Source organism: Oncorhynchus kisutch, unplaced genomic scaffold (genome assembly GCF_002021735.2).
Source record: "Oncorhynchus kisutch isolate 150728-3 unplaced genomic scaffold, Okis_V2 Okis06b-Okis10b_hom, whole genome shotgun sequence".
Lineage (NCBI taxonomy): Eukaryota > Metazoa > Chordata > Actinopteri > Salmoniformes > Salmonidae > Oncorhynchus > Oncorhynchus kisutch.
In genome coordinates, this window is record NW_022261983.1 from 15235460 (window position 1) to 15251654 (window position 16195).

Below are 16195 nucleotides of genomic sequence, written 5' to 3' on the forward strand. Positions count from 1 at the left end.
CTAGTACAGTCTGTCTCTACACATTCTAGTACTGTCTGTCTACACATTCTAGCACAGTCTGACTCTACACATTCTAGTACAGTCTGACTCTACACATCCTAGTACAGTATGTCTCTACACATTCTAGTACAGTCTGTCTACACATTCTAGCACAGTCTGACTCTACACATCCTAGTACAGTCTGACTCTACACATCCTAGTACAGTCTGTCTCTACACATTCTAGTACAGTCTGTCTACACATTCTAGCACAGTCTGACTCTACACATCCTAGTACAGTCTGACTCTACACATTCTAGTACAGTCTGTCTCTACACATTCTAGTACAGTCTGTCTACACATTCTAGCACAGTCTGACTCTACACATCCTAGTACAGTATGTCTCTACACATTCTAGTACAGTCTGTCTACACATTCTAGCACAGTCTGACTCTACGCATCCTAGTACAGTCTGACTCTACACATCCTAGTACAGTATGTCTCTACACATTCTAGTACAGTCTGTCTACACATTCTAGCACAGTCTGACACTACGCATCCTAGTACAGTCTGACTCTACACATCCTAGTACAGTCTGTCTCTACACATTCTAGCACTGTCTGTCTACACATTCTAGCACAGTCTGACTCTACACATCCTAGTACAGTCTGACTCTACACATCCTAGTACAGTCTGTCTCTACACATTCTAGTACAGTCTGTATACACATTCTAGCACAGTCTGACTCTACACATCCTAGTACAGTCTGACTCTACACATCCTAGTACAGTCTGTCTCTACACATTCTAGTACTGTCTGTCTACACATTCTAGCCCAGTCTGACTCTACACATTCTAGTACAGTCTGACTCTACACATCCTAGTACAGTCTGTCTCTACACATTCTAGTACTGTCTGTCTACACATTCTAGCACAGTCTGACTCTACACATTCTAGTACAGTCTGACTCTACACATCCTAGTACAGTATGTCTCTACACATTCTAGTACAGTCTGTCTACACATTCTAGCACAGTCTGACTCTACACATCCTAGTACAGTCTGACTCTACACATCCTAGTACAGTCTGTCTCTACACATTCTAGTACTGTCTGTCTACACATTCTAGCACAGTCTGACTCTACACATTCTAGTACAGTCTGACTCTACACATCCTAGTACAGTATGTCTCTACACATTCTAGTACAGTCTGTCTACACATTCTAGCACAGTCTGACTCTACGCATCCTAGTACAGTCTGACTCTACACATCCTAGTACAGTCTGTCTCTACACATTCTAGCACTGTCTGTCTACACATTCTAGCACAGTCTGACTCTACACATCCTAGTACAGTCTGTCTCTACACATTCTAGTACAGTCTGTCTACACATTCTAGCACAGTCTGACTCTACACATCCTAGTACAGTCTGACTCTACACATCCTAGTACTGTCTGTCTACACATTCTAGTACAGTCTGTCTACACATTCTAGCACAGTCTGACTCTACACATCCTAGTACAGTCTGACTCTACACATCCTGTACTGTCTGTCTACACATTCTAGTACAGTCTGTCTACACATTCTAGCACAGTCTGACTCTACACATCCTAGTACAGTCTGTCTCTACACATTCTACTACAATCTGACTCTACACATCCTAGTACAGTCTGTCTCTACACATTCTACTACAGTCTGACTACACATTCTACTACAGTCTGTCTCTACACATTCTACTACAGTCTGTCTCTACACATTCTAGTACAGTCTGACTCTACACATTCTAGTACAGTCTGTCTCTACACATTCTCCTACAGTCTGACTCTACACATCCTAGTACAGTCTGTCTCTACACATCCTAGTACAGTATGTCTCTACACATTCTAGTACAGTCTGTCTACACATTCTAGCACAGTCTGACTCTACACATCCTAGTACAGTCTGACTCTACACATCCTAGTACAGTCTGTCTCTACACATTCTAGTACAGTCTGTCTACACATTCTAGCACAGTCTGACTCTACACATCCTAGTACAGTCTGACTCTACACATTCTAGTACAGTCTGTCTCTACACATTCTAGTACAGTCTGTCTACACATTCTAGCACAGTCTGACTCTACACATCCTAGTACAGTATGTCTCTACACATTCTAGTACAGTCTGTCTACACATTCTAGCACAGTCTGACTCTACGCATCCTAGTACAGTCTGACTCTACACATCCTAGTACAGTATGTCTCTACACATTCTAGTACAGTCTGTCTACACATTCTAGCACAGTCTGACTCTACGCATCCTAGTACAGTCTGACTCTACACATCCTAGTACAGTCTGTCTCTACACATTCTAGCACTGTCTGTCTACACATTCTAGCACAGTCTGACTCTACACATCCTAGTACAGTCTGACTCTACACATCCTAGTACAGTCTGTCTCTACACATTCTAGTACAGTCTGTATACACATTCTAGCACAGTCTGACTCTACACATCCTAGTACAGTCTGACTCTACACATCCTAGTACAGTCTGTCTCTACACATTCTAGTACTGTCTGTCTACACATTCTAGCACAGTCTGACTCTACACATTCTAGTACAGTCTGACTCTACACATCCTAGTACAGTATGTCTCTACACATTCTAGTACAGTCTGTCTACACATTCTAGCACAGTCTGACTCTACACATCCTAGTACAGTCTGACTCTACACATCCTAGTACAGTCTGTCTACACATTCTAGCACAGTCTGACTCTACACATCCTAGTACAGTCTGACTCTACACATCCTAGTACAGTCTGCCTCTACACATTCCAAGTACAGTCTGTCTACACATTCTAGCACAGTCTGACTCTACACATCCTAGTACAGTCTGACTCTACACATCCTAGTACTGTCTGTCTACACATTCTAGTACAGTCTGTCTACACATTCTAGCACAGTCTGACTCTACACATCCTAGTACAGTCTGACTCTACACATCCTAGTACAGTCTGTCTCTACACATTCTAGTACTGTCTGTCTACACATTCTAGTACAGTCTGTCTACACATTCTAGTACAGTCTGACTCTACACATCCTAGTACAGTCTGACTACACATCCTAGTACAGTCTGTCTCTACACATTCTAGTACAGTCTGACTAGACATTCTAGCACAGTCTGACTCTACACATCCTAGTACAGTCTGACTCTACACATCCTAGTACAGTCTGTCTCTACACATTCTAGTACAGTCTGTCTACACATTCTAGCACAGTCTGACTCTACACATCCTAGTACAGTCTGACTCTACACATCCTAGTACAGTCTGTCTCTACACATTCTAGTACTGTCTGTCTACACATTCTAGCACAGTCTGACTCTACACATTCTAGTACAGTCTGACTCTACACATCCTAGTACAGTATGTCTCTACACATTCTAGTACAGTCTGTCTACACATTCTAGCACAGTCTGACTCTACACATCCTAGTACAGTCTGACTCTACACATCCTAGTACAGTCTGTCTCTACACATTCTAGTACAGTCTGTCTACACATTCTAGCACAGTCTGACTCTACACATCCTAGTACAGTCTGACTCTACACATTCTAGTACAGTCTGTCTCTACACATTCTAGTACAGTCTGTCTACACATTCTAGCACAGTCTGACTCTACACATCCTAGTACAGTATGTCTCTACACATTCTAGTACAGTCTGTCTACACATTCTAGCACAGTCTGACTCTACGCATCCTAGTACAGTCTGACTCTACACATCCTAGTACAGTATGTCTCTACACATTCTAGTACAGTCTGTCTACACATTCTAGCACAGTCTGACACTACGCATCCTAGTACAGTCTGACTCTACACATCCTAGTACAGTCTGTCTCTACACATTCTAGCACTGTCTGTCTACACATTCTAGCACAGTCTGACTCTACACATCCTAGTACAGTCTGACTCTACACATCCTAGTACAGTCTGTCTCTACACATTCTAGTACAGTCTGTATACACATTCTAGCACAGTCTGACTCTACACATCCTAGTACAGTCTGACTCTACACATCCTAGTACAGTCTGTCTCTACACATTCTAGTACTGTCTGTCTACACATTCTAGCCCAGTCTGACTCTACACATTCTAGTACAGTCTGACTCTACACATCCTAGTACAGTATGTCTCTACACATTCTAGTACAGTCTGTCTACACATTCTAGCACAGTCTGACTCTACACATCCTAGTACAGTCTGACTCTACACATCCTAGTACAGTCTGTCTCTACACATTCTAGTACTGTCTGTCTACACATTCTAGCACAGTCTGACTCTACACATTCTAGTACAGTCTGACTCTACACATCCTAGTACAGTATGTCTCTACACATTCTAGTACAGTCTGTCTACACATTCTAGCACAGTCTGACTCTACACATCCTAGTACAGTCTGACTCTACACATCCTAGTACAGTCTGTCTCTACACATTCTAGTACTGTCTGTCTACACATTCTAGCACAGTCTGACTCTACACATTCTAGTACAGTCTGACTCTACACATCCTAGTACAGTATGTCTCTACACATTCTAGTACAGTCTGTCTACACATTCTAGCACAGTCTGACTCTACGCATCCTAGTACAGTCTGACTCTACACATCCTAGTACAGTCTGTCTCTACACATTCTAGCACTGTCTGTCTACACATTCTAGCACAGTCTGACTCTACACATCCTAGTACAGTCTGTCTCTACACATTCTAGTACTGTCTGTCTACACATTCTAGTACAGTCTGACTCTACACATTCTACTACAGTCTGACTCTACACATCCTAGTACAGTCTGTCTCTACACATTCTACTACAATCTGACTCTACACATCCTAGTACAGTCTGTCTACACATTCTAGCACAGTCTGACTCTACACATCCTAGTACAGTCTGACTCTACACATCCTAGTACAGTCTGTCTCTACACATTCTAGTACAGTCTGTCTACACATTCTAGCACAGTCTGACTCTACACATCCTAGTACAGTCTGACTCTACACATCCTAGTACTGTCTGTCTACACATTCTAGTACAGTCTGTCTACACATTCTAGCACAGTCTGACTCTACACATCCTAGTACAGTCTGACTCTACACATCCTAGTACAGTCTGTCTCTACACATTCTAGTACTGTCTGTCTACACATTCTAGTACAGTCTGTCTACACATTCTAGTACAGTCTGACTCTACACATCCTAGTACAGTCTGACTACACATCCTAGTACAGTCTGTCTCTACACATTCTAGTACAGTCTGACTACACATTCTAGCACAGTCTGACTCTACACATCCTAGTACAGTCTGACTCTACACATCCTAGTACAGTCTGTCTCTACACATTCTAGTACAGTCTGTCTACACATTCTAGCACAGTCTGACTCTACACATCCTAGTACAGTCTGACTCTACACATCCTAGTACAGTCTGTCTCTACACATTCTAGTACTGTCTGTCTACACATTCTAGCACAGTCTGACTCTACACATTCTAGTACAGTCTGACTCTACACATCCTAGTACAGTATGTCTCTACACATTCTAGTACAGTCTGTCTACACATTCTAGCACAGTCTGACTCTACACATCCTAGTACAGTCTGACTCTACACATCCTAGTACAGTCTGTCTCTACACATTCTAGTACAGTCTGTCTACACATTCTAGCACAGTCTGACTCTACACATCCTAGTACAGTCTGACTCTACACATTCTAGTACAGTCTGTCTCTACACATTCTAGTACAGTCTGTCTACACATTCTAGCACAGTCTGACTCTACACATCCTAGTACAGTATGTCTCTACACATTCTAGTACAGTCTGTCTACACATTCTAGCACAGTCTGACTCTACGCATCCTAGTACAGTCTGACTCTACACATCCTAGTACAGTATGTCTCTACACATTCTAGTACAGTCTGTCTACACATTCTAGCACAGTCTGACACTACGCATCCTAGTACAGTCTGACTCTACACATCCTAGTACAGTCTGTCTCTACACATTCTAGCACTGTCTGTCTACACATTCTAGCACAGTCTGACTCTACACATCCTAGTACAGTCTGACTCTACACATCCTAGTACAGTCTGTCTCTACACATTCTAGTACAGTCTGTATACACATTCTAGCACAGTCTGACTCTACACATCCTAGTACAGTCTGACTCTACACATCCTAGTACAGTCTGTCTCTACACATTCTAGTACTGTCTGTCTACACATTCTAGCCCAGTCTGACTCTACACATTCTAGTACAGTCTGACTCTACACATCCTAGTACAGTATGTCTCTACACATTCTAGTACAGTCTGTCTACACATTCTAGCACAGTCTGACTCTACACATCCTAGTACAGTCTGACTCTACACATCCTAGTACAGTCTGTCTCTACACATTCTAGTACTGTCTGTCTACACATTCTAGCACAGTCTGACTCTACACATTCTAGTACAGTCTGACTCTACACATCCTAGTACAGTATGTCTCTACACATTCTAGTACAGTCTGTCTACACATTCTAGCACAGTCTGACTCTACACATCCTAGTACAGTCTGACTCTACACATCCTAGTACAGTCTGTCTCTACACATTCTAGTACTGTCTGTCTACACATTCTAGCACAGTCTGACTCTACACATTCTAGTACAGTCTGACTCTACACATCCTAGTACAGTATGTCTCTACACATTCTAGTACAGTCTGTCTACACATTCTAGCACAGTCTGACTCTACGCATCCTAGTACAGTCTGACTCTACACATCCTAGTACAGTCTGTCTCTACACATTCTAGCACTGTCTGTCTACACATTCTAGCACAGTCTGACTCTACACATCCTAGTACAGTCTGTCTCTACACATTCTAGTACTGTCTGTCTACACATTCTAGTACAGTCTGACTCTACACATTCTACTACAGTCTGACTCTACACATCCTAGTACAGTCTGTCTCTACACATTCTACTACAATCTGACTCTACACATCCTAGTACAGTCTGTCTCTACACATTCTACTACAGTCTGACTACACATTCTACTACAGTCTGTCTCTACACATTCTACTACAGTCTGTCTCTACACATTCTAGTACAGTCTGACTCTACACATTCTAGTACAGTCTGTCTCTACACATTCTCCTACAGTCTGACTCTACACATCCTAGTACAGTCTGTCTCTACACATTCTACTACAGTCTGACTCTACACATCCTAGTACAGTATGTCTCTACACATTCTACTACAGTCTGACTACAAATTCTACTACAGTCTGTCTCTACACATTCTACTACAGTCTGTCTCTACACATTCTACTACAGTCTGACTCTACACATTCTACTACAGTCTGTCTCTACACATTCTACTACAGTCTGTCTCTACACATTCTACTACAGTCTGACTCTACACATTCTACTACAGTCTGACTCTACACATTCTACCACAGTCAGACTCTACACATTCTACTACAGTCTGACTCTACACATCCTAGTACAGTCTGACTCTACACATTCTAGTACAGTCTGTCTCTACACATTCTACTACAGTCTGACTCTACACATTCTACCACAGTCAGACTCTACACATTCTACTACAGTCTGACTCTACACATCCTAGTACAGTATGTCTCTACACATTCTAGTACAGTCTGTCTACACATTCTAGCACAGTCTGACTCTACGCATCCTAGTACAGTCTGACTCTACACATCCTAGTACAGTCTGTCTCTACACATTCTAGCACTGTCTGTCTACACATTCTAGCACAGTCTGACTCTACACATCCTAGTACAGTCTGTCTCTACACATTCTAGTACTGTCTGTCTACACATTCTAGTACAGTCTGACTCTACACATTCTACTACAGTCTGACTCTACACATCCTAGTACAGTCTGTCTCTACACATTCTACTACAATCTGACTCTACACATCCTAGTACAGTCTGTCTCTACACATTCTACTACAGTCTGACTACACATTCTACTACAGTCTGTCTCTACACATTCTACTACAGTCTGTCTCTACACATTCTAGTACAGTCTGACTCTACACATTCTAGTACAGTCTGTCTCTACACATTCTCCTACAGTCTGACTCTACACATCCTAGTACAGTCTGTCTCTACACATCCTAGTACAGTATGTCTCTACACATTCTAGTACAGTCTGTCTACACATTCTAGCACAGTCTGACTCTACACATCCTAGTACAGTCTGACTCTACACATCCTAGTACAGTCTGTCTCTACACATTCTAGTACAGTCTGTCTACACATTCTAGCACAGTCTGACTCTACACATCCTAGTACAGTCTGACTCTACACATTCTAGTACAGTCTGTCTCTACACATTCTAGTACAGTCTGTCTACACATTCTAGCACAGTCTGACTCTACACATCCTAGTACAGTATGTCTCTACACATTCTAGTACAGTCTGTCTACACATTCTAGCACAGTCTGACTCTACGCATCCTAGTACAGTCTGACTCTACACATCCTAGTACAGTATGTCTCTACACATTCTAGTACAGTCTGTCTACACATTCTAGCACAGTCTGACTCTACGCATCCTAGTACAGTCTGACTCTACACATCCTAGTACAGTCTGTCTCTACACATTCTAGCACTGTCTGTCTACACATTCTAGCACAGTCTGACTCTACACATCCTAGTACAGTCTGACTCTACACATCCTAGTACAGTCTGTCTCTACACATTCTAGTACAGTCTGTATACACATTCTAGCACAGTCTGACTCTACACATCCTAGTACAGTCTGACTCTACACATCCTAGTACAGTCTGTCTCTACACATTCTAGTACTGTCTGTCTACACATTCTAGCACAGTCTGACTCTACACATTCTAGTACAGTCTGACTCTACACATCCTAGTACAGTATGTCTCTACACATTCTAGTACAGTCTGTCTACACATTCTAGCACAGTCTGACTCTACACATCCTAGTACAGTCTGACTCTACACATCCTAGTACAGTCTGTCTACACATTCTAGCACAGTCTGACTCTACACATCCTAGTACAGTCTGACTCTACACATCCTAGTACAGTCTGTCTCTACACATTCTAGTACAGTCTGTCTACACATTCTAGCACAGTCTGACTCTACACATCCTAGTACTGTCTGTCTACACATTCTAGTACAGTCTGTCTACACATTCTAGCACAGTCTGACTCTACACATCCTAGTACAGTCTGACTCTACACATCCTAGTACAGTCTGTCTCTACACATTCTAGTACAGTCTGTCTACACATTCTAGCACAGTCTGACTCTACACATCCTAGTACTGTCTGTCTACACATTCTAGTACAGTCTGTCTACACATTCTAGCACAGTCTGACTCTACACATCCTAGTACAGTCTGACTCTACACATCCTAGTACAGTCTGTCTCTACACATTCTAGTACTGTCTGTCTACACATTCTAGTACAGTCTGTCTACACATTCTAGTACAGTCTGACTCTACACATCCTAGTACAGTCTGACTACACATCCTAGTACAGTCTGTCTCTACACATTCTAGTACAGTCTGACTACACATTCTAGCACAGTCTGACTCTACACATCCTAGTACAGTCTGACTCTACACATCCTAGTACAGTCTGTCTCTACACATTCTAGTACAGTCTGTCTACACATTCTAGCACAGTCTGACTCTACACATCCTAGTACAGTCTGACTCTACACATCCTAGTACAGTCTGTCTCTACACATTCTAGTACTGTCTGTCTACACATTCTAGCACAGTCTGACTCTACACATTCTAGTACAGTCTGACTCTACACATCCTAGTACAGTATGTCTCTACACATTCTAGTACAGTCTGTCTACACATTCTAGCACAGTCTGACTCTACACATCCTAGTACAGTCTGACTCTACACATCCTAGTACAGTCTGTCTCTACACATTCTAGTACAGTCTGTCTACACATTCTAGCACAGTCTGACTCTACACATCCTAGTACAGTCTGACTCTACACATTCTAGTACAGTCTGTCTCTACACATTCTAGTACAGTCTGTCTACACATTCTAGCACAGTCTGACTCTACACATCCTAGTACAGTATGTCTCTACACATTCTAGTACAGTCTGTCTACACATTCTAGCACAGTCTGACTCTACGCATCCTAGTACAGTCTGACTCTACACATCCTAGTACAGTATGTCTCTACACATTCTAGTACAGTCTGTCTACACATTCTAGCACAGTCTGACACTACGCATCCTAGTACAGTCTGACTCTACACATCCTAGTACAGTCTGTCTCTACACATTCTAGCACTGTCTGTCTACACATTCTAGCACAGTCTGACTCTACATCACCTAGTACAGTCTGACTCTACACATCCTAGTACAGTCTGTCTCTACACATTCTAGTACAGTCTGTATACACATTTTAGCACAGTCTGACTCTACACATCCTAGTACAGTCTGACTCTACACATCCTAGTACAGTCTGTCTCTACACATTCTAGTACTGTCTGTCTACACATTCTAGCCCAGTCTGACTCTACACATTCTAGTACAGTCTGACTCTACACATCCTAGTACAGTATGTCTCTACACATTCTAGTACAGTCTGTCTACACATTCTAGCACAGTCTGACTCTACACATCCTAGTACAGTCTGACTCTACACATCCTAGTACAGTCTGTCTCTACACATTCTAGTACTGTCTCTACACATTCTAGCACAGTCTGACTCTACACATTCTAGTACAGTCTGACTCTACACATCCTAGTACAGTATGTCTCTACACATTCTAGTACAGTCTGTCTACACATTCTAGCACAGTCTGACTCTACACATCCTAGTACAGTCTGACTCTACACATCCTAGTACAGTCTGTCTCTACACATTCTAGTACTGTCTGTCTACACATTCTAGCACAGTCTGACTCTACACATTCTAGTACAGTCTGACTCTACACATCCTAGTACAGTATGTCTCTACACATTCTAGTACAGTCTGTCTACACATTCTAGCACAGTCTGACTCTACGCATCCTAGTACAGTCTGACTCTACACATCCTAGTACAGTCTGTCTCTACACATTCTAGCACTGTCTGTCTACACATTCTAGCACAGTCTGACTCTACACATCCTAGTACAGTCTGTCTCTACACATTCTAGTACTGTCTGTCTACACATTCTAGTACAGTCTGACTCTACACATTCTACTACAGTCTGACTCTACACATCCTAGTACAGTCTGTCTCTACACATTCTACTACAATCTGACTCTACACATCCTAGTACAGTCTGTCTCTACACATTCTACTACAGTCTGACTACACATTCTACTACAGTCTGTCTCTACACATTCTACTACAGTCTGTCTCTACACATTCTAGTACAGTCTGACTCTACACATTCTAGTACAGTCTGTCTCTACACATTCTCCTACAGTCTGACTCTACACATCCTAGTACAGTCTGTCTCTACACATTCTACTACAGTCTGACTCTACACATCCTAGTACAGTATGTCTCTACACATTCTACTACAGTCTGACTACAAATTCTACTACAGTCTGTCTCTACACATTCTACTACAGTCTGTCTCTACACATTCTACTACAGTCTGACTCTACACATTCTACTACAGTCTGTCTCTACACATTCTACTACAGTCTGTCTCTACACATTCTACTACAGTCTGACTCTACACATTCTACTACAGTCTGACTCTACACATTCTACCACAGTCAGACTCTACACATTCTACTACAGTCTGACTCTACACATCCTAGTACAGTCTGACTCTACACATTCTAGTACAGTCTGTCTCTACACATTCTACTACAGTCTGACTCTACACATTCTACCACAGTCAGACTCTACACATTCTACTACAGTCTGACTCTACACATTCTACCACAGTCAGACTCTACACATTCTACTACAGTCTGACTCTACACATCCTATTACAGTCTGTCTCTACACATTCTACTACAGTCTGACTCTACACATTCTACTACAGTCTGACTCTACACATTCTACTACAGTCTGTCTCTACACATTCTACTACAGTCTGTCTCTACACATTCTACTACAGTCTGACTCTACACATTCTACTACAGTCTGACTCTACACATTCTACCACAGTCAGACTCTACACATTCTACTACAGTCTGACTCTACACATCCTAGTACAGTCTGTCTCTACACATTCTACTACAGTCTGTCTCTACACATTCTACTACAGTCTGACTCTACACATTCTACTACAGTCTGTCTCTACACATTCTACTACAGTCTGACTCTACACATTCTACTACAGTCTGACTACAAATTCTACCACAGTCAGACTCTACACATTCTACTACAGTCTGACTCTACACATCCTAGTACAGTCTGTCTCTACACATTCTACTACAGTCTGTCTCTACACATTCTACTACAGTCTGACTCTACACATTCTACTACAGTCTGACTCTACACATTCTACCACAGTCAGACTCTACACATTCTACTACAGTCTGACTCTACACATCCTAGTACAGTCTGTCTCTACACATTCTACTACAGTCTGACTCTACACATCCTAGTACAGTCTGTCTCTACACATTCTACTACAGTCTGACTCTACACATCCTAGTACAGTCTGTCTCTACACATTCTACTACAGTCTGTCTCTACGCATTCTAGTACAGTCTGTCTCTACACATTCTAGTACAGTCTGGTACAGCTAGTACAGTCTGTCTCTACACATTCTAGTACAATCTGTCTCTACACATTCTAGTACAGTCTGTGCAGGGCAGGATTTTGTTCCATACACTCTAAGAAAAATAGAAATCTACATAGAACCAAAAAGGGTTCTTTCCCTTGCTTATACGGCACCCCTAATGTTCAATTTAGAACCCCAATAACCCTTTTCTTGAAATGTGGGGTTCTATATAGAACATATGAAGCAAGCAATATAATGTTTTTTTTCTTCTAAATCACCTAATCAGGGTCTTGATGATTGGTTGGATTGCTGAACTAGGTGTCTTAGTGCTGGTATAGAACTAAACCCTGCAGCCCCTGCTCTTGTAATGCTCCAGCGATCGAGGTGTCAGTTGCTATGTTAACCCTCTTGAGGGAGACAGTGGCTTCTTGTTATCCCTCCCTCTCACAGTCCACACTACCAGGTGTCATGTTGCTATGTTAACCCTCTGGAGGGAGACAGTGGCTTCTTGTTATCCCTCCCTCTCACAGTCCACACTACCAGGTGTCATGTTGCTATGTTAACCCTCTGGAGGGAGACAGTGGCTTCTTGTTATCCCTCCCTCTCACAGTCCACACTACCAGGTGTCATGTTGCTATGTTAACCCTCTGGAGGGAGACAGTGGCTTCTTGTTATCCCTCCCTCTCACAGTCCACACTACCAGAAGTGGATCTATCTGGCATTGTTTTTGTATTTTACCCCCCCCCCCCATCTTTTCTCCCCAATTTCAATCTTGTCTCATCGCTGCAACTCCCCAACGGGCTCGGGAGGCGAAGGTCGAGTCGTGCGTCCTCCGAAAACATGACCCGCCCAAAACCGCGCTCCTTAATTAACACCCGCCTGTTTAACCCGGGAAGCCAGCTGCACCAATGTGTCGGAGGAAAAACCGTTCAACTGATGACCGGGGTCAGCCTGCAGGCACCCATCCCGCCACTAGGAGTCGCTAGAGCGCCAGTTGTTATACAGCCAGGGATCAAACCTAGGTCTGCAGTGACGCCTCCAGCACTGCGATGCAGTGGCTTAGACCGCTCGGGAGGCCCCAATATACATTTTTGAATTGGTTAAAATTAGCACTTGTTCATCAAGCTGCCTCACGCTACATAGTGCACTATATAAGGAGTAGGGTGCCATTTGGTACCTCCTATCAGGTTATCCTACTGGAGGAATATACTTGACTTGTATCACTGTCCTTGTTTCTTCAATAAAGGCACGGTAACCTTCTGTTTTGTTCACAGGCTCTGCAATAGACTAGTGTCCTGTCCAGGGGGTGTCCTGGTACATCAAGCTGTCTCACTACAGAAACAGGAGATAGACTAGTGTCCTGTCCAGGGGGTGTACTGTACATCAAGCTGTCTCACTACAGAAACAGGTGATAGACTAGTGTCCTGTCCAGGGGGTGTCCTGTACATCAAGCTGTCTCACTACAGAAACAGGAGATAGACTAATGTCCTGTCCAGGGGGTGTACTGGTACATCAAGCTGTCTCACTACAGAAACAGGAGATAGACTAGTGTCCTGTCCAGGGGGTGTCCTGTACATCAAGCTGTCTCACTACAGAAACAGGAGATAGACTAGTGTCCTGTCCAGGGGTTGTCCTGTACATCAAGCTGTCTCACTACAGAAACAGGAGATAGACTAGTGTCCTGTCCAGGGGGTGTCCTGTACATCAAGCTGTCTCACTACAGAAACAGGAGATAGACTAGTGTCCTGTCCAGGGGGTGTCCTGTACATCAAGCTGTCTCACTACAGAAACAGGAGATAGACTAGTGTCCTGTCCAGTGAGTGTCCTGTACATCAAGCTGTCTCACTACAGAAACAGGAGATAGACTAGTGTCCTGTCTGGGGGTTGTACTGTACATTAGTTTTAACACAGATTCGCATTGAGGTATTTTTCTCTTCACAAGTTTCCATTGGTTCAGAAAGTGTTGTAACTCAGGAAAAACATGTTCAACACAAAACACTTCAAAGGGAATACGTGTTAGAACATGTTACAGCTCGTATTGCAGACACACCTACGAGTGAAATGTCTGACTGAGCACTTTCCCACGTTATAAGAAGTGAACTGCCTCTGTTGTAAAGTTAGAACAGTCAGTGGCTAATGGATACTTATGGATACAGTGACACAGAACTTTATCTAGACAACCAAATTGTAGCTTTTGGACGAGCCTAATGAATAGGCCTATCAGACGGGTGGGATACCAATCGCACCAGTTATAAACAGGTCGTTTATGTGTGTTTTAACATTCACAAAATCTGATCTAACAGTACCACAAAGTGTTTTTCTAAAAATCTGATCTAACAGTACCACAAAGTGTTTTTCTAAAAATCTGATTTGGATATATATTTAGATTCATAACATTTAGAATTGAAATACACATAAACAACAACCTAAATTTGGCCTGATTTTTTACCTCAACACAGTGTGAAAGACACACATAGAAACAACAGCCTAAATGTAGGCTGATTTTGATGGCCTGCAATCACAATATTCTGAATATTTCCCCACCAGGAGATGTGAGCGTGGCGTTGTCATAGTCAAATTCTGTTGATATCTTTATGACATCTATAGACTCCTCCATTGAGAAATATATATACAGGACCAGTCAACAGTTTGGACACACCGACTCATTCAAAGCTATTTCTTTATTTGGACTATTTTCTACATTGTATAATAATGGTGAAGACATGAAGACTATGAAATAACACATATGGAATCAATCCACCAATGTTGTGTTAAACAAATCAAAATATATTTTATATTTGAGATTCTTCAAAGTAGCCACCCTTTGCCTTGATGACAGCTTTGCACACTCTTGGCATTCTCTCAACCAGCTTCATGAGGTAGTCACCTGGAATGCATTTCAATTAACAGGTGTGACTTGTTTAAAGTTCTTTTGTTGGTATTTCTTTCCTTCTTAATGCATTTGAGCCAATCAGTTGTGTTGTGACAAGGTAGGGGTGGTATACAGAAGATAACCCTATTTGGTAAAAGACCAAGGCCATATTATGTCAACAACAGCTCAAATAAGTAAAGAGAAACAACAGTCCACCATCCATCAACAGTCCCCCTGTCCATGTAATGTAAAAGGACCAGTATTCAGTCATAGTGCTGATCTAGGATCAGGTCCCCCTGTCCATGTAATGTAAAAGGACCAGTATTCAGTCATAGTGCTGATCTAGGATCAGGTCCCCCTGTCCATGTAATGTAAAAGGACCAGTATTCAGTCATAGTGCTGATCTAGGATCAGGTCCCCCTGTCCATGTAATGTAAAAGGACCAGTATTCAGTCATAGTGCTGATCTAGGATCAGGTCCCCCTGTCCATGTAATGTAAAAGGACCAGTATTCAGTCATAGTGCTGATCTAGGATCAGGTCCCCCTGTCCATGTAATGTAAAAGGACCAGTATTCAGTCATAGTGCTGATCTAGGATCAGGTCCCCCTGTCCATGTCATCTTATTCA